A 21762-nucleotide genomic window follows, 5' to 3' on the forward strand; every position below is an offset into this window, starting at 1 on the left:
TTTTTTTATCACTAGTCATGTGTCTCGAGCAAGAACTGTCCAAGTACCAATGCTTTTTGCTTTCTGTCATTTTCTCCTACAAAAGAAATCAATGGTTAGATTGAGGAACCCAGACAAGCTTGGGTCCTATTTTATTAGTGAAAGGATGAATTAAGTTTCTTCTAGTCCATGCAGGCAACATGTAGTTCAACCTGTTTCTCTGACCAGAACTGGTTTTGTTCTTTTTGATCTGAGAAGATCTGTTGGCCAGGTTTTGACTGTTTGATCTGCTTTTTGCAGCCACTGGACATTCAGTGGTGGTATGTACAAGATTGCCATCGATATAACATAAATTTTTAGGATTATCAAAACTTTTGTGAAATCCTAAACCTGCCTTTTCGTTGACATTTCTCTTACTCAATTTGTGAACAATTCTTGAGGAGTTTGTCCACCTATTTTCCCTTTCAAGATCAATTTTTAGTTTACAAACTTCCTGATTCATCTTATTGTTTTTTTCAGTTAAATCTTGACATTCTTGCTTGTATTAAACTAACTCAAGTTCAACATTTTCTTGTTCTTTACTCATGGTCTTTTTCTTAGTTCCAGTGAGAGTTAGTTTGAGAACTTCAGACTTAAGATTATTAGTTGAAATCTTAAGTTTTGTAACCTATTTCTTGAGAGTGCTATTTTCCTTGTTAACTGTTCCTGAACAAGCCTTTAGATCAATGAGATCAAATTTGAGACTTGCAAGACTGTTGAACAATTTATCCCTATCAGAGGATAACTCTTGGAAATCATCAATCAATGCACTCATCAAGGAAATAAGTTTTTGTTTAGAAAATAATTGCAATTTTTCTTTTAGTTCAAGTATACTTACCTCAGAACCTTCATCTTCTTCATCTAAGTCTGAATCTCCAAAAGACATGAATGTAGTTTCCTGTACTTCATCTTCATCTAAATCAGATCCCCAAGCATCTATCATGGCATGTTCCTCCTTTCTTTTAGCCTTCAGTTCTTTTTTAGCCCTTTCCTTCTTTCATTCTATTTCCCAGACTGGACAATCTCTGATCTGATGATCAATTTTGCCACATTTGTAGCAACCATTTGGATTGTCAGTGGAACGTTTCTTAGTACTTGTTCCCTTCTTCTTCTTAAAGAATTTGCTGAAATTTTTAGTTATGAAAGCAACTTGATCCTTATCAAGTTCAAATTCCTCACTATCAAAAGCTTTCAATGCTAAGATTTTCTCAGGAGTAGCTTGTTCTTTGGTTCCGCCAATTTCCATTTCATAAGTCCTTAAGTTCCTTACTAGTTCATCTAGCGTCATGCCTTCAAGATCCTTATTTGCCTACCTGATTGCAGTCACCTTAATATTCCATTTTGATTTAGGTAATACCCTCAGTATCTTTTCAACTTGTTCTTCTTCAAAGATGACCTTTCCCAAGGAATTCAATTCATTTGTAAGCCTTGTCATCATCTCATGCAGGGTTTCGTTTTCCTTCATTTTGAATGCCTCATACTCAGTGCAACGAAGAGAGATCCTGAAATTTCTTACTCGAGAAGTACCTTCATGGGCATTTACCAGTGCATCCCAAATTTGCTTAGTAGTAGTGCAGATGGATACCCTTTTGTATTCAGTAGGTCCTAGTCCGCAAACCAAGATGTTCTTGGCCTTTGCATTTTTATTCAAAGCCAACAAGTCATCAGGAGTAAATTCACTCCTTATTTTCTTGACTTGTTCACCATCAATCATCTTCATTGGAATAGTAGGACTATCAGTAATCCTGTCCCATAATTTATAGTCTTCACCTTGAATGAACATCTCCATCCTTACTTTCCACCAGATAAAGTGAGAACCATCAAAAAGTGGAGGTCTAGTAGTTGACTGACCTTCACTATGACCAGTAGGAGGTGCGGAATTCATCATGTTGATCCTTTTCTTAGGTGATAACCTTATTTAAGACAACCTCACTCTGATACCACTTGTTTGAGTATGACCCTTACTAATTACCTAGCTGTGGAACAGGTAAGTAAACATGGTTCACAAAAGTAAAAACTGAACACAGTGTTTTTACGTGGAAAACACCCGGCTCAAGAAAGGTGTAAAAAACCATAACCTATACCTCTACAGGATTTAACCCAAACTTCACTAAAACACTTGAGCCTCAACAATCAACAAAATTAGAAGACTTCTTGTAAACTAGGAATTAAAACTTCTAACTCCTATCACTACAAAAACACAAATCTTTCCAAGATTAGTGTTCCCAAGTCTTCGAGTTCCCAAACTTGAAGACACAACTCCTAACTCAGTTTATAGATCACTGAGACTAGAGCAATAACTCATTACAATTCAAAGAACCTATCTACTACACACAAAGCCTACGACTTGCTAAGTAAGAGACTAGGTTCTTCTTCAAGTATATGAACTGATATACTGATTGTTGATTATCCTTTTTAGTGCTTGAGTTCTTAATTGAATGCAGCTTGGCGTATATAAGCACTCCTTCTGATGCAGTCCTTTTTTCTCTATTTTTCTATCTTGTGTAGGACTCTATCAAGTAACTTTACTTCTCTTTGTAGACGTCTCTCTCTTCTAGATTAAGTAGAACTCTTTTGCTTTTTCTTTTAGCCTTATTGCTAGACTCCTTGATCAACCCATCTTCATGTTTCTCTTCATCTTGACTAGGACTTCTATGCAGGACTTCTTGTTTTACTCAACTACTGCACTTTTTTTTTTTTTTCAACTCAACTTCTGCAAGTCTTCTTTTTCAACTCAACTTTTGATGTGATAAATGTTATCCACTTCTGTTTGTACGTCAAGTCATCATATCAATAACCCATCTACAGCTGATCTTGGTTCAGTTGGATGGAATAACTTTTACCACATATTTCATTCTCATGTCTATCATCAAAACTCCACATGCTCTAACATCAAATAATCATGAGATTGCTTATACCTGTTTACCCCAAAATCTGCAAGTTAGAGTAACACTTGACCTTGTTTTAGGCCCAATAGAGTATGGATTAGAAGCCCAAATATAGATAGACCCAACTTTAATATCTTGTAAAAATATGACGGTTGGATCTAACTCAACTCCAAACAGTTAACTTATAAATTTGTAGACATTAGTTACTATAAAAATAGGCTTTATTGTGCGTCCAAGGATTACTTGATCGACCACTGGCTGATAATCGATTAAAGAGGTTGATTCAATGATGGTTATTCTTTACTTTAAAATACAAAATCCTTAAACAGTTCAAAATTTCCAGCACTAGGAATACTTCCAAATCAGATTTAGAATTTTCTAACACAAAATTGGCTATTATTATTTGGAATTTTTAGGATTTCCAACTACAGTTGTTTTTCCGTTAGTTGACAATTGATTTTATTAAAAATAAAAAAATTCAAAAATGAAATCTTTATTTATATTTGAAAAGTTTTAAAAAGATCAAAGGTTTGAATAATGTTAGTAACTTCTCCCGTTACTTAACTCAGTTCAAACAATTTTTGAGATGCCAAATAAAGGGAAAAGAAAATGGACTTTGGTGGTCTGTCGAATCTTTCTTGTGGCATGTTCATGAAGGCTATTACAGTTATGTTGTGGGCATTAGTCATTATGTTGTTCTGCATTGCTTTATGCTAATATTAATCTAGCTTAGTTTAATGATTTGTTTAGGTATATTGCTGATTATTCAAGTTAAAAGAAACTGTGTTTGGTTGCACACGCTCAAATATCGAGTGAAACACACATTTTCATGTGGGTGCGGGGGGTGCACAACAAGCACTATGTCCATTAGGGACATCTATCTAGTTAATATCATGGTTGATGTGTCTCACAGATAATTGCCAATTTTCAGTGTGTCAATATTTTAGGCTTTACCATTAATTTATTGTAAATTTAATCAACTACTGTTGGTTATTTGAATTGTACTCTACCTTGGTCTTTAGGTGTCCCGGTAGTAATCTAAACAATGTAAAGTAAACCAGTATTTTTGTAGTATGATTTTCTTTTTATCATTTTTTTTGGATATTCACGTCACTTTTAAAATTCTAACTGGAGAATTTTAGAGGCCGTTTGGTTATCGGAATCAAGTACCTCAAAAAGAGACGCTTAAGCTTTACTAACAACAATGAATAAAAGAGCTTTTGTTCATCAATACTAAATTTGTCTACAAATTTCTTGTTAAACTATTCCAGGAATAGTTATTCTTATGATTCGTGTATACTAAATAAGAAAATCAGAAAGGATCATGTTCCTCTTCCGTTAATTGTATTTAAGTACATAGATTGCAGTCATTCTTTGTGATTCTGGTTAGGATTCATGAGTGGGGATCTGTATATAGATTTCTACAGTGAGATATTTCAGAAGCTCATGATTATATATTTTTTTCCTTACCAGTGAGCACATCCCAAGTTCTAAACTTAGAATAGTATAATTGCACTTGGAATCTTCTCTGAAACATCCATGTGTTGAAACCAGCAACCCTTTATTTTCTTCTCTCTGTTTTTGTTTCTTTTTATTAAGGAACAAAGTCAAGAGAAGAAAAAGAATATGCAAAAGTAAAATTCTCCCTTTTTTCCTATGGCTATTGAACCACAACTAACCGCTAGAATGTCGTCAAATAAACCACCAGATCCACCGGAACCACCAGACTATACCAAATATACTACAGCTATGGAGGAGGATCCACAACCCACTCAAACTTACAAGGGAATTGTTTGTGTATAGAACCAATGAACTCAATCAAGTTTAAGAAAGAACCAATGGAAAGATTATGGAAGAGGATCCTCTGTCAAACTCAATTCCGTTAACAGAGGAAAACAAACAGTACATATACCAACCTTGGAATCAATCAGTCATAATCAAATTGTTTAGCAAACTCTTAACACACGGATACCTCAATAACAAATTGACTGATCTATGGAAACTGTCGGAACCACTAACTCTTATTGATCTCGGCTATGACTTCTACATTTCCAAGCTCCATTACCTGAAAATCTCCAAGAGTGTTCCACGAAGGTCCGTGTTTCGTCGCTGGATCTTTCCTAACAGTTAGAAGATAGGAGTCTAACTTTATGATGTGAAACAAGAGAATAAATACAAGAGAATAAACAACATATGAATTTAAAGATGGAAATTAAAGAGAAATAGACACAACTAAATCCAAACAATTAAAAGATGTAATGGTGAAATTAACTAAAAAATCACTTAATTGAAAATTAAAAACACGTAATCTTTTAGAATCCTTAAAAAGGTAACAACCTACTTGCAAATTCTAGGACAAATATCGAAGTTCAACAAAGGAGTCTTCAAGCTCTCAAAGGAAGCATAATTCATCAAAATATCAAAACCTAATGGTTCAACCCTAATAGTTAACTATTTATACTAAGGGTTAAAAAAAAGTAAAGAAAGACCAAGTTTCCCTTCATTTAAATTAGAAGCTAATTTAAATGGTAGACACTTAATATATTATATCTTCACGTCATCCAGGTTGGAACCTTCCTAAGATTCCATTTTCATCTCTAAAGCTTGAAATGTTTGAATATCCTTTGCTTGACTCTTGTAAAATACCTTCCTGAAGTAGTGTTACTCTGATGTACATCATTCTCCCCTTCTTCAAATGAATTCATCCTCGAATTTTCCAAAACCTACATCAAAAAGAGATAAATGACTAACATTGAAAATATTATGGACCAAATACTCACTTTTTTTTGGTCGAACTAACAAATTTTATTCACATCCAAATCACCGGTCAATACACCCTAAATTCAAATTAACCTAGCAATGCAAAAATAAACCCGCCCACCTATCTTGTCCTGTATGTATTCAAAGATATATTTCTATACATGATCTGTCATATACAGCTTTTTCACCCATTTCTTAACCTTACTAACCTTCTTACTTGTAATCATGCCCATTGCCTGTATTTGTTGTCTTTTGTGAACTGTTGCACTAGCTTACTTGGCTGAATTGCCACCTGGTTCCATAATGCTTCATTCCTATATCAAAGTTGTAATCACTACACTGATCGCTGCTCTACTTAGCTTTCTTTTTTGCTTTCCTTACTTGCCTTTTCCGAGTCCCCTCCAGGTTTGTTCTATCCCCCTTCAGTTGCATGCATTCAAGGACACCTTCAAGACATCATTTGGAGAAAGCACATTCATAGAATAGTTGGTCAATCATTTCTGGCATGTCCTCACAAAGTAAACATGAAGTATCTTGGGTAATCCCCATTTTATAAAGTCTATCTCTTGTCAAGGGATGTTTATACATCATTATCCAATAAATGTAACCATGTTTGGGTATTGTAACAGCACCCCAGGTTTCTCTCCACCATTCCCATGGGCTACCAGTACCTTTCTTTCATTGGTACCCACTTTGAATTGTGTATTTTCCGCTGCTTGTGAACCATCCATCTCCTCGATATCCAGTAGCAAATGTATCCCTTAATGACATATCTTTTTCCAATACCAGCTGGAGTTTGATAGAGCATTGTATTTCCACCAATTCACCCATTTGAGATATATATGATTAATCTATTTTACCCATAAGTTGTCACTTTTGTTGGCAATATTCCACACATACTTCCCTATTGTTGCTTCATTTCCTATCACATAATCAGTGATGCATAAACCCTCTTCCTTCTTTGGTGCACACGCAGTCTCCCAGGCTATGAGAGGAGACTTTGATGTACGTACTTGCTCGCTCAACAAAAAGCTTTCCCACTTCACAAAAAGCTCCTACATGCTATGGTGATATCCTCTGGCACCATCTTTGTCAAGATGAACATAAATGACTAGTAAGTATGCATGTGCATGAGAACTCAGTTAACCAGTTGTGCTCTCCCTGTGTAGGACAAGTTCCTAGTTCCTCATGTGCTTATTCGATTCACCATCTTATCTCGATTCACCATCTTGTCCACTAACATCTCATAATCCACCACTAAAAACTTCTTGGGAGAAATTGGCATCCCAAGGTAATTGAAAAGTAGTTTGCCCTTTGTATAACAGTAAGCTAGCAAAGATCATCCATATCCTTTTTGTTCTTGTTGGCTATAAACATATTGGACTTCCTTACATTAGTTGTAAGCCTATATGTTGTTGAAAATATTACCATCCCCAGTAGCATAAGCTTAACAAATTCAAACTTACCCTTTCTAAATATAAGCACATCATCTGCAAAACAAAGGTGATTGAGTCGTAGTTGCTCGTATTTTGTATGGTTTGGAATGCATTTTGTGTCAACACCCATTTTATCAGAAAAGAAAAATACTCATACATATCACAAATAGCAGGGATGAAATGGGGTCACCCTGCCTCAACCCTCTCTTCTCTTTAATATCTCCATGTACTTCCTCATTGATTACTAGTGTATACAGTGTCAATGTTATACATCCTATTGCCCATTTGATGAACTATTATGGAAATTTCAGTAAATATAACATTCTTCAATAAAATTCCATTCCACACTATTGTAGGCCTTCTTCAAGTCAACCTTCAAAAGACAGCTTTTGTTGGTATTCTTTCTATTATATAGTCGAACTAAGTCCTGATACACCAATATACTTTGCACAATACTTCTACCAGCCACAAGAGCACTTTGACTCTCAGTAATTATACTTGGGAATACTATTTTCAAGCTGTTGCAAAGTATCTTTGAAACCACCTTATATATTGTATTGTAATACGCTATTGGTCTACAATCAATTACATTTTCAGCATGTTTAGTCTTAGGGGTTAGAATGATTATTTTATCGTTCTTTCCTTTAAGCATCTCACCAGTTCGAATGTACTCAGTAACCCCTGCTATTAAATCTTCTCCCACTGTTGTTCAATAATCTTAAAAAAATTATTCCCATCTAGGCCAGAGGCCTTATTTCCATCTATTGCCCATGCTGCTTGTTTTATCTATTCTTATGTAATGTCCTCTTCCAGTATATCCCTATTATCTGGGCTAATAAAGGGACCTTATTGTACAATAAATCTACTAGAATGTTGCCTGATTTTAGTGCTTGTACCCAACAACTCTATATAGTTGTCGGTGAATGCTTGGTTGATTCTAGACTCCATGTTGATCTTTAATTATGAATATCTTATTGTGAATTCTCCTAGTCTTAAAGATGCTAGGATAAAGCTAAGTATTCAAATCTCTCTCCATAATCCATTGGGCTTTGCTTTTTAGCATCAGATATATTTGTTTTTCTTTCTTTAGTTCATTATATTCTTGCCCTGATATTTTCTTTTCCTCGTGTAACATCACATTCAATGGGTCCTTTTGAATTTGGTTCTAGCAATTGTGCAGTTTCTTTTGGCCTTCTCCACTCTTAATTCAATATCACTGAATCTCCCAGCAATGATTTCTTTAAGGATTATAACAACCTATTAAGCTTCCCACAACTTGGAACATTCTCCTACCACTACATTTTTGCCAACTTGCCTTTACCTTTTCTTGCAACTCTGGAGCCAATTCTCCATATGTTGAAGTATTTAAATAGTCTTCGTCTTTGCACCTTTTGATCTTTCTATTGGATAATAGTTGGGTAGTGGTCATATGTCACTCCAGTCATGAAATGTGCTTCAAAAGCAGGTAAATTTATCACCCATTCGCTATGGTCAAGCATTTGATTGATCTTGTTGTAACATTAACACTGTTTTTTATTGCATGTAAAGTAAGCACCAGAGGATTTCATGTCCTGCAAGTCACAATTTGCCATACATTTTCTAAAAATTTTTTATCTCAGCAAGATTCACTAGATTACCCAGTATTTCCCCTGCATTAAGTACACAATTAAAATTGTCCATTATTGGCCATGGTCCAGTCATTTGTGTTCCTAGATTCTCCAGGTCCACCCATAACTCTCTTCTTAGTACATTCTCCAGGTCCATCCATAACTCTCTTCTTAGTACTTGGTCATTATAACTATGGACCATAGTAAAGCCAAAACACCTGTTGTGTCCCCCTATGTGTCAACTCACTATGAATAATCTGAGTTGTAGTATTACGTATATGTGTATCATATGTATTAGGTTTCCACACAAACCTAATCCTCCCTCCTTAATGATCTATCAAGTTAGCTAAGAAATACCAATCCTTGCAAAGATTGAAATCCACCTACTAAGATTTATTCCTCTTAATCTTATTTCCATTAGACCAAACAGTTTAACAGAATCTGAATGCATAAATAACTACACTTCCTTCTCCTTCTCAAGTCTGTTTAGCCCTCTGGTGTTCCAAAACACAATTTTATCTATTGGGAAGGGGTTGGCCCCCTCTATTTTGCCTAGGAGTAGAACCCTTCTGAAGGACATGCTTTGATGCACATAGTATTTCCTCTTTCTCCACCTGATTGTGCTCTCATTGTATGCATTATTACTAACTGTCACAGCTGTAGAGTTAGCACAAATTCTTCACCCAAGAGATGTTACTTCTTTGAAAGTGTATGGTATCTTTTCTCCATCTTTCCTCTTTGTCGAACTATGTTGTTTATTCTTCTCTTATGGTTGTTCGCTTTGCCCCCTTTGCTGCCTTGCTACATTCTCTTTGCCCTACACATTATTATCTTCTTGTTACCTTCTACAGTGTTGAACATCATGTCGAAAGTTCTTACATTTCGTGCAAAACACCTACTTTCATTCATAGTCCAGACATTGTTCAATGATCTTTCCATAGTTATTCTCAAACATAATCCTCGTTGGATACTTCTTGTTCAGTGGTATCTCAATTAATATTCGTGCATAGGTCATTCTCTCCTTCTTCATTGCAGCCTATCTGCCTTTAAGGGATTTTTTTAACTAAGATAACAATTTTGGTTAGAGCATTCTTGCCCCAATACTTGACATCTAGACCAGGTAATCTGATTCAAATGGGTACTTTATCCATACAATCCTTGGTCACCTCAATGTCTGGACTCCAAGGCTTCACCGCTATTGGCTTGCAATTGAACATTTGAACACATCCCTCTATTGCATTTTTTCTATTCGCCTAGGTATGGAAACGGACTAAGAACTCTCCCCAATTCACCTAGTCTACTTTATCAATCCTCATATCTTTCCAAATTCAATTAAAAAAAACCATTAGTAATTGGAGAGGGTTTGGCCCCAATACATAGCACACAATATCTGTACTCCCGGACTCAATCTCTTCCTAGATGTCATCAAGTAAGATTTTGACACTAGAGTTTGATTTAGACGCACTGAAATCAAATCCTTCATTAGCAATACCTTTCCCTACTCTTGAACTCCACAAATTTGCCACTGTAGTTGTTGATTTTGCAATACCATCACTAGATCCTCCTATAGCTTCCTCATCCACTAGATCTGGACATGATTTCTCCAAGATGGTATAGCTTTTGTTGTAGGCCTCCCCAGATTTGGGCTCAACTGGAAGGGGGTAATCCCTTGGTGTAGATTGATACTTTTGGTTTGGTTTGCATCACACGATTGTGGTATCCCTCGAATTCGCATGCCTTTGCTTGTTTGGATACGTTGTCCTCTCATTCCCATCCATGATAAAAAATTGTTGGTGAAATCAGCAATCATCGAGAGGAATCGCCATCCTAGAAAGAGAGAGCGCCTATTTTTTATTTTATCCAATAAAAATTAAAGAAGTTTACTTTTTCTTAATAGCATCAGATCTTAACTACTCAGTTGTTACGTCCACTTTGTATGCATTGTCTCTGATCCTTTCAAGCATTTGAAAGGGTCCATCTCATCTTGACATAATCTTGTTCTTTCTTTTGCTTGGAAATATATCTTTTCTAAAGTGAATCCATACCCAATCACCAGGTACAAAGGTAAAAAGTTTCCGTTCCTTATTTGGCTCTTTTGGTTACATTTTTGTTGGCTTTCTCAAGTTGCAATTTTACTTTCCCATGAATGTTCATAGCTTTTACCTTAATTTCTGCATCTATACTCACTATAATATCTTTGGACAAAAGAGTTAAGTCCAATAGAGTCAACGTATTAAAGCCACAAATACAATTGAAAGGAATTATACCAATAGATCTATGAATAATTTTATTATTTACAAACTGAATTAATGAAAATTGAACCTTCCAAGAAGTTAACTTTCCTTTAATCATAGCTCTAAGCATGTTATGAAAAGTTCTCTTAACCACCGTGGTTTGACTATCCATTTGAGGATGACAGGAAGTAGAACACAGCAATTTGGTTTCCAAATTGCCCCATAAATACCTTCAAAAATGACTAAGAAATTTTGAATCTCTATCACTAATAATTATTTGGGAAACACCATGAAATTCATCACAATACTAACAAATAAAGTAGCAACATGAGATGCATCATCACTTTTATGACAAGCAATAAAGTGAGAAAATCTATCCAGAATAACAAAAATGTTATCCTTACCATTTCTAGTCCTTGGGAGGCCAACAACAATATCCATAGAAATATCTAGCCAAGGACCAGTAGGAATAGGCAAAAGGGTGTACGATCCATGGGGTTGGATACAAGATTTAGCATGCTTACAATCCAAACACCTAGCACAAATTCTCTTCACATCTCTTATCATCTTAGACTAAAAGAAATGTTCACTAAGAATAGCTAAGGTTTATTGACACTCCAAAATGACCCATCAAACCTTCATTGTGTGCCCTTTTCACCAATAACTCTCTCCATGAAGATATATGCACACAAAATTTTCCATTTCTAAATAAGTAGCCCTCATTCAATTCAAAATTAAGAGTTCTAACTTCATTTCCCTCCTTAACAACTTCCACACACCTATTCAAGAACTTGACACTCTTCAAAGACTTTTTCAAAATCATCATCATTATAATATAATTCCTTTACACTTTCAAAACCCATTAACCTAGAAGTCAAGGTATTCATCAATGCATATCTTCTAGATAAAGCGTCTGCCATAATATTCTTTTTATGTTGCTTAATAATTAATCACATATAGAAAAGACTCAATAAACTCTATCCACTTGGCTTGCCTCTTATTAAGATTATTGGGGACCCTAATATACTTCAAAGCCTCATGATCAGTTCTAATCACAAACTCCTTATGCCATAAATAATGTTTTCAATTTGCTAAAGCTCTTATTGGGGCATAGAGTTCCTTGTCCTATGTATAATATTTAAATGGAGCTCCTCTTAATTAGAACTCTTTGTCATATGTAGAATATTTCAATGGAGATACTCTTAATTTCTCACTAAAGTAAGCTATGGGTTTCCTTTGTTGTCATGACTGCACCAATGCCTACTCCACTAGTATCACACTCAATTTTAAACATCTTGTCAAAGTTAGGAAACTGAAGTAATAGAGTTTTAAGTTTTTATTTCAAGATTCTAAAGATTTTCTCTTATTTTCTACCCCAAATAAAAGGTTTCTTCTACTTAATTACCTCGGTTAGAGGAGCAGATAGAGGATTAAAACTCTTCATAAATCTTTTGTAAAAGCTCACCAACCCATGAAAGATTTCAATATCACTAATGAACTTAGGAGTTGGCCAACTTCTAATAATCTCTATCTTTTTGTCATTCACCTTAAATCCTCTTAAACTTACAACAAAGCTAAGAAAAATAACACGATCCATATAGAAGGAATACTTTTTAAGATTTATATACAACTTTTTATTTCTCAACACATCGATATTATCCACAAATATTACACGTCATCATCCAAACACTTGTTATAAGTCAAAATAACATCAAGAAAAAACACAATAAATCTTTTAATAAATGACGTAAGTACATGTCATTAATCGTATAAAATGCTTGGTGCATTGGTTAGTTCAAAAGGCATCACCATCCACTCATATAATACAAATTTAGTTTTGAAAGCGGTTTTTCATTTTTCTCTAGATTTCATTTGAATTTGATGGTGTTCACTTCTCAAATCAATTTTAGAGAATAAGGTAGAACCATACAATTCATCTAGTATATCATCAAATCTAGGAATGGGATGTCTATATTTTTTCATAATTTTATTAATGGCATGTCAATCTACAAATCTTCCATGTCTCATCCTTCTTGAGTACTAGAATCACCCACACCGTACATGGACTTAAACTTTCTCTCACCAATCCTTTATTCAAAAGTTCCTCCACTTTGCTTTGTAATTCTTTGGTTTCTTGAGGATTTCTCCTATAAGTCATTTTTTGGGGTATTTAATAATCCGATACAAAGTCAATTTCATGCTCTATTCTTCTCAAAGAAGGCAACTCCATTGGTATTTCTTTCAAAAATAGATCTTTATAATCTTGCAACAAAAAAAATAATACTTGACAAAGACAAAGAGGTTAGTCCATTATTGGAAAGAAAAGAATAACCTTTAGGTTTAATAAATATGACTTAAGTAGCATCCTCAATGTTTAGCTCTTTTATGCTCTCTTGATTTTGCAAAATCATGCACATTTTCTCTATTTTATGATTTTTAAAAAATTTTCTGCTCACCTTTTATTTGTGATAAGTCATTCTCATTTGACCTCTCAACCTCTCCATTTTCTTCTCTTGAGTTATTATTTTTTGCTCCCCTACTCCTCTCTTTCATTTTTCTTTCAACTCTCCTATGTTTTTATATTCTTTACCCAGTTGAAAAGGATAAAGAGAGTTAAGAATGTGCTTTTTACGATCCTTAAATGTATATTTATTTGACCTTTCATCAATTTTATCCGCTACATCATATTTGCATGGCCTTTCCAACAATAAATGACAATTTTGCATTGGTACAACATCACAAAACACCTCATCATGATAAATTCCAACCTTGAATTTCATCAACACTCTCTTGGTCACCTTGAGTTCACCATATTCGTTGAGTCATTGCAATCTAAAAGTTTTTGGATGCCTTCTTGTTAGAAGTTTCAATTGTTCTACCATAGATATACTAGGAATGTTGACACAACTTTCACTATCAATGATAAAGAAATATAATTGTTCTTGATCTCTACACCAATTATGAAATAAGTTCTACTTTGATCAAGATATTCCCTTGCTAGAGCACTCATATTTCTCCTCAATACGCATAAGTTTTTCAATCATCATTAATTTCTTCTCCATCACCTTCTCTGATAAACTCATCACTACTACTATCTCCATTGTCATCTTTAGATTCATCTTTAGTTTGATAACCATCATCAGTCAAAGCAATGATAGTTCTTCTATTAGACCCTCATTTATTTTATGACCGTATCCTTGACATTTAAAATACTTTATTTTAGTTAGAGTTTCAAGTTTAGCTTTGTTACCTCATCCTTGTATTCCACATTTTGATTTGCCTTTGTCTAATGTTTACTTGAAAGTTTGTTTTGCACCTTTGGATTTGTCTCAAGTGAGATAATTTTAAACTTTTTTATTCTTAGCCAATGAAGAAGAAGATTGAACCTTTGACTTATTCTCATTTTGATAACCCTCCACTTTGAATGCCATTTGATAAGATTCAAATAAAGTAAAAAGAAGATACAATTCTAACGGTTGAGTTACCTCCTTATATAAGAACCAGATAAATCTTTTGACAAGCTTCACATCTTTAACATTGACATTAGCTCGAAGCCTAGTATGCTCTAGCTTCTCATAATTACCTTCCACACTCCTGCTTCCTTGTTGAATATTGTAATAATTCTTGAGTGTATTTTGTTCCTACTATTGACCCACAAATCTTTCTCTCATACACCTTTTCATTTCAATCCAACTTATAACAAAGTTTCATTTCACTAAAGCATCCCTTTCAATTTTCTCCCACCATGTAGAAGCAAAACCCTCAAGGTGACTTATAATATAATTCATTTATTTAAAATCATTCACATTGTTGAGATTATATTGCATTTAAAATTTCACAATCCAATCAAGATATTCATTCAGATCACCAATTCCTTTGAAGAATGAAAGTGTAACCTTGATATTATTGAATCCTTAATCTTCATCGTCATTCCTTCTATTGTATTCTCTTATGTCAATCTGACCAACCTCCATTCCCTTCTCTTCTTTCTCTCCCACCTAACCTCTCTTGTTGAACTTGATCATTGACTCGATAATTATAATTATCACCATCAAAAGAATCATGCTTTATAAGGTTATTATGGACTCTTATTTGAGGTTTATTTTCTTGTGCGAAAAGATTTCTTTTTTGATTTTCACCCTTTGAAAGTGTTGCTTGATTGTAAAATTTTCGTAAAGTAGATCTAGGATATAGATATCTTACATATCATGTGGGATGGAGTTGTATTGGGAGGAGTCTTACTTTATCCCTCACCATGTTGACCAATGGGATTTAAAACCTCAAGTGGTTGCTTTGATATTTCTTGATTTCTTACCCTTCTAACCACATCTTCCAATTTCCCTTCATTTCTTCCAAAAGTTTTTGAAGCAATATTTCCATTTTTTAGAGTAATCTCCTATCAGTTGAGTCATTGTACCTACAAAATAAATAGAGTTACTATAAGGAGTTCCTCACCACTCAGTCACATCATGTTTCCCTATCTTTGTCACTCGCACTCATGTATCACTCTACGACCAAAGGCTTTTAAGGCCAACCTTAAATGAAATGACCTCACACTTGTCTTTTACTACTATTGAATAACTCAAGATTGAGAGTCAACACCGTAAAATAATTCACAAGTGGGACTACTTCTTTGGGATGGAGTGGAGTTTATGTAATTAAGAAACAAAAGTTAAAACTAAAGGACAAAGAAACAAATAATCATACAACGAAATAAAAGAAAAAGTCATAAAATAATTTGACACGAAAAATTAAATGGGCAAAAAAGCTAGTTTAACATCAAGTATGAATTAATACTCAAAGTAAAAGTACTAGAATTAACAAGAATATAAGAGAAGACAAGTTTGAAAGATTTGGACTATTTTGTAATTCTCAAATTTAGCTTCTTCTCCAAGAAGAAGCTTAAAAAATTAAAAAACAAAAAGTCAATACCCTTCAATAACTAAACAAATGAGCTCAAATTTGAGGTATAACTTCCCCACAACTCTATTAACAACTTCTAACCAACAATTTCCTCAACCAAATAAAATCAACAAAACTCATTTCCAAATTTTTTCTTCAAATTGGCTTCAATTTTGTAAGCCTTGTTTTCTTTAGTTTTTTTTTTTAAACTATGAAACAACAACATGACACTCAAGGAATAATATCAAACAAACTTTAATCAAATTTAAATTTTGTGAATTTTGTTGTTTGAAAATATCAAAACCAAAAGACTTCTAATCCAAGCTCTTAATACCATTTGATGGGAAACAAGAAAATAAACTTGATATGAATTAAAAGAAAGAAATTAAAGAGAGATAGACACAAATAAATTCAAATAATTAAAATATGTAATGGTGAACCTAATCAAAACACCACTTAATTACAAATTAAGAGTACCTAATCTATTAGAATCCTCAAAAAGGTAGAAACCTACTTACAAATCCTAGGACAAATGTTGAAGTTCAACAAAGGGGTCTTCAAGCTCTCTAAGAAGGAATAATTCATCAAAATATCAAAAACTAATGGTTCAACCCTAATAGCTAACTATTTATAACAAGAGTTAAAGAGGTAAAGAAAGATTGAATTGTCCTTTATTTAAATTAGAAGCTACTTTAAATGGTAAACACTTAATATATTAAAAATCTTCAAGTAATCCATCTTGGAACCTTCCAAAGATTTCATATTCATCCATAAATCTTGAAATTCTTAAAGGTCCTTAGCTTGACTTCTTGTGAAAGACCTTCATAAAATAGTATCACTTTGTGCTAGAGCTATTTACAACCATCCATACTGCAATATAGATCAGGCTACCACAACTTCCCACCAAACTCTATGACAAATAAATCTTAGAAAGAGTAAGGAAAGAATTGGGCTCATTCCTAAAGATAGATACGTGTACCTCTGCTACCCTTAGGGGACACTATGCAAGAATTTGCATATAGGTTCCACTAGACATACCAGTCAAAATAGAGATCACCATCAAAACACATAAATAACAAGTAATCTATGAAGGAAAAGGCATTTTACACACTATCTGGGAAAATTGGTCACCTTGCAACGAGTTTAGTTTCAACCAAATTAAACAACCACCAAGTGGGACACCCTCCATATCAATAGGAGTGCCCATCACTGAAAACTTGGCAAATAGTATTAAGCCCAAGAAAGAAAAATAACATAATTCCAATAGGTTAAATACACACATTGATACAACCTGAAATTATAAGAGGCACCCCCACACTACAGGTAACAACATACGATCCCCATAAAGGTAAGCTCTAAGGTAAGCTCTCTAACTTAACAACTATAGATACAATCCCTATTTTCCATTAGAGCTCTAATAGTCAAGACACAAAAAATGAAAAAGTTATAGTAGGCCCAGTAATTAGGCTAACATGGCCCAAACCAACCAATTTGCTAGCACTAGTGAAGATACACATCTTGAGTCCTCAACATCAAAGAAGGGTAATTCCATTCCCACTACTTTTCCAAAAGGGACCCAAGCCTTAACTACCTATGCCTCTACTTTGTTCCCTCCATGTGGAAAATTCCTCATCTCCGTCTCAGAGAAACTACAACTCTGGAGAAAATAATCAATACCTGGATTTAGTTAAAGTGAAAATAGTCATCGTATTAACAGATATCCCTTTGTCTAAAAAGCCCCAATTAAAGAACCCAAAACTCTCACCAACATCCCCACTTATGTGCTTCACCCATTTTCTCAAAATCCAAAAAATGGAAAACCAAGATAAATCCAACAAACAACCACCTCTACTCCAGTTGCTTGTCTTCATCAATGCACCCTTTTCTCCAAACCATAAACCACTCCCATGGATGGAACTAAAAATGAAAAAAATGCATCAAATTATAGTTCCTAGCAAGAAACCAACAAATAGTCTTAATCTTCTAAGATCCAATATTCCTAGCCTAAATCATTAAAAAAGGGGTTAGACCATATAATAGAGAATATGGGGACCCAGATTTAGCAGCTAACTCTGCTTCATATCTATCTTACAGGAAATATCAACATGAATCACTGTAAGAACTCAATCTGCTAATAGGACAAACCTTTCACCAGTTATTTTTTTCATTAATCTGGTCTCTTTTGAGCTCCCAGAGAGAACTTTGTTCTATAGATACAGCAGGAAACCTCTTCCTAAGCCCAATGCTCAACTTACACAACGGGGTAAGGAGGAAAAGAAAAAATAGAAACCTCAACACTAGAAATATTGAGAATGAGCAACCAAAAATATAATAAATACTAGGTATGTTTTGAGAGTCAAATACCAAAAAATTAAAGTTAGAAAAACTCTATCGAAAAGAGTTCAAACAACATTTCAGCACAACTATTATAGCTACTTATCGCAAGATATTAGAATCACTAACCCTGAGCTTAAGAGATACAAATGAGAAAATACTCAGTGTTGTGGCTCTGAGCCTAGTGAGAAAATAGAGAAGGCCTCCTAAAATAGGGAAAGGGAAGAGCATTATATCTTAGGCACAATAACACCCAGATCTAATGAACATTATTATCAAGAATTATAGAGGTGCTATAACGCCAATGTGAGGCCATGTCCCCCAACTATAAACCCTCTATATTGGTTCTACTAGAGACCGAGATGACTGAGCATATGTAGCTAACCCAAGACCTTAAGTTTCACTCCCCAATCCAATCCCTTATTAATGGTGTGGTTGGAGGTACAATGATTATATAGAAGGGTGGCATCCTAAATCTTAATGATATCACTGTCACCACCCAAGAAAAACATGCTTCTGTGAAAATAAATCCTGATTCCCCCTTTGGTACTTGATGTGCCATGTTTCATGGCATTTTTAATGCTTAAAATAATGAAATTGTGCAAGTACTTAGGCATTTTTTGTTAGATGTGATTTGTGTTTGTTTTACAGGAAAATAGAGTTGGAAGTGAGTAAGATGAAATTAGGAAGAAAAATCTTCAAAAATTGAAGTCTCTGCTTTGACAACGAGTCATTGGATGATGCTACGACTCATCATCCAAGTCGTTGTATGACCAGTGAAGAAATCAAAGAAAAATAATAAAGTAAACACCGGCTACGACTCATATGATCTAACTATGATTTATAGTTAATATTGATTTGAGCAAAAATATGACAAAGTACTGAAAGAATTTAAGTCTGATCCCAGTGGAAATGATGTCGGTGATAAGTTATGGAATCTGACTATGACTCATAGGACAGGTCATCCAAAGTATATGGAATAAAGATCTAAAAGCTGAAAAGCTACTGCAGAAGCAACGATTCAGGAAATAACTCATCAGGAGATGTGATGAGTCATCATCAAAGAGCAATAAAAATAGGATAGGAGTAGACAACGAGTTATCATTATTCCAAACGGCTCGTTGTCTGAGGCATTACCACTGCCGTCCTTATTTACATATTTAGTTTTTGCTAGAATTTTTATGATTTATTATGTAACTATAAATTCCCCATGGATGTTTTGTTATTAGTTTACACACTCCTTATACTTATAACATTATATTGATCCTGAGATACACTTTTGATCTTGGAATCCTTATTCTTGATTTTTATGATTTGATATTAATTTGAGATTTTAGTTTTCATTCTTAATATTATTGTGAAATTATTCATATTCTTTTTTTCTATGAATTCTATGGGTGTTCTTGCAAACATAAGTGGATAAACCTCTCAACTAGGGTTATGGGAACCATGATGGAATAACAAAGTAGAGGAAGTGTTAAGTTTGTTCTTGAGTGATGTTCTTGCAAGTATTATAGTTTTCTTTGGTTTGATTATTTTCTTAATGACTGCAAACATTAAGAACCCTCCTATAATTGATACTAACTCAAGAGAGGTTGAAATTAAGAAAAGAATATCAAAACAATAATTTGAAGCTATCAACCTCCATCTAATTAACTTGAGACCCAAAAAAAAGATAATTAATATAGGATCTATGTAACGACCCGAGATTACCCCCTAGTCGTCACATGGTGTTTACGACCCCGAAGGACCATAAGCTAATTATGAATGATATCTGCTATGAGCACTGAACAATAATACTGAAATAAATATGAAATAATGGGATGAAATTCCATAAGGTTCAAAATATCTAAAATACTGATAAAATATAATAACATCTGAATCTAAATACTGTCTGAAAATCTAGTCTGAAAAGCCTCTAACTGAATTTGTCTGAAAGTGGAGTTGATGGGACAATCCCCCAACTTACTCTATCTACTAAAATACTGCTAAGCTAAAGTACTGAAATAAAAGAATATCCTCAATAGATGAGGACTCACTACTAAATCTGCTACTGCTAGCTGAATTTGGCTAAGCACGATCAGGAACCTGAGCGTTCGAACCTATGATATGAAACATCATAGCGCAAGAAACAGGTATGCGATCAGTATGTGGGAATGCACTGTATTCTAAATGAGGTAAGGTTGAATGCATGGGTTTATATACATGATCAATAACTAACTGAATGATATGCAAGAGTTGGATTAGCATACATAGAGGATCTGTAACTATTGAACATACTGTGCTTACTATGACTGAGTATATTGGAATTGAATCTAATAATTGATAACTGAATATACTGATAATCTGGGATCATGAATAATCTAAATTACTATTAAATGAGTGACTGTATCTGACAGTCCTGATTCTATAGAACTGAACTGAGTTCTATTATAAAGATTGAGACCAAAACTAAAACTATGGGAGGTAATCATCTAACTGACATGCCCCAAATAAGATAAGATAACCGAGCTGGGGTCCAATCTATAACCCCAATTGGAAGGGTGTCAGTACCGTGCCATGGGTAAAGACAAGCTGAATAGTAACCCTCTACTGGTAGGTTCCCTAAATAAGAATGGTGGTACCCTCTACTAGCAGGTAGAGCACCTCATCAACCTTCAACTAGAAGGTTTGATGTCTCAACCTATGCTGGCTACGTAGTTCTAGAATGCAAGGATTACTTATAAGGATCACACCCTCTGCTGGCAGGTGAGCCTCCATCCTTGGGTTCACTTGGTGCTGAATCCTACTCCCAACTGAAAGACACTAAATTGTTATACTGGACTAAACTGGACTGAATTCACTGAGATTATTGAGTTTTCCTAAGATTTGTAATTGACTGAGTTCTACTGAGTTCTATAACGGACTAAGAGTACTACTAATCGTGACATGACTGATACTATTCTGTAACTGATATTGGATCTAAATAAACAGCTAAGTTATTAGGTATTAAATACACCCAGGACTCGATAGCATAAAAGTAAAGAAAAGCATAATCTTGAATAACATAACAAGTTCACATGGTCATAATTCATTCATAGAGACATTCCATCAAACACTTGTAATGCATTAACTTGTACATGAATGGAGAATATATGTTAGCATGCTATAATGGCATTATTTCATTCTCATAGACAATTTATCAAATACATAAGAAGCATACTTGCTTAATTAAATCATAAACACTTAGGGTTAACACGACTACAATAATCAACTTTCATATTGAAGGGGTTTATCATGAATACCATGTAATTCAACACATACTAGAATCTATTCTTGAAACTTGTGATCTAAATCATTGATTAAAACTCAAAAAACACCATGAACATGAATTCAATCTAATTCAAACATGAAAAATCATAAATCATAGATCTTGTATTTTGAAAAAGGATTTTTGGACTCTATGGAAGGTAAGGATCCACGGATAAACATCTAACATACCTTAATTTGATGAGTTCTTGGAGAAATTCCTGGGATTGACCTTGATTCTTGAGAGCTAGAGTTTGTTTTTTTGAGAGAAAACTACCTTTTGATTTTGGGGAAA

At 34.2% G+C, this 21762-nt stretch overlaps 2 long non-coding RNA genes across 2 annotated transcripts; one reads left to right on the forward strand and one right to left on the reverse strand.

The window, feature by feature from the left end:
- Positions 1-4706: 4706 nt before the first annotated feature.
- On the reverse strand, positions 4707-11503 carry LOC107879261. The gene is made up of 3 exons (XR_007052524.1): positions 11348-11503; positions 5553-5629; positions 4707-5026 (listed from the first exon to the last, which is right to left on the reverse strand). It is a non-coding gene; the product is annotated as an uncharacterized LOC107879261 (long non-coding RNA).
- On the forward strand, positions 6076-19510 carry LOC124896089. The gene is made up of 2 exons (XR_007052526.1): positions 6076-10773; positions 18831-19510. It is a non-coding gene; the product is annotated as an uncharacterized LOC124896089 (long non-coding RNA).
- Positions 19511-21762: the final 2252 nt, after the last annotated feature.

The sequence above is a fragment of the Capsicum annuum genome, chromosome 1 (genome assembly GCF_002878395.1).
Source record: "Capsicum annuum cultivar UCD-10X-F1 chromosome 1, UCD10Xv1.1, whole genome shotgun sequence".
Classification (NCBI taxonomy): domain Eukaryota; kingdom Viridiplantae; phylum Streptophyta; class Magnoliopsida; order Solanales; family Solanaceae; genus Capsicum; species Capsicum annuum.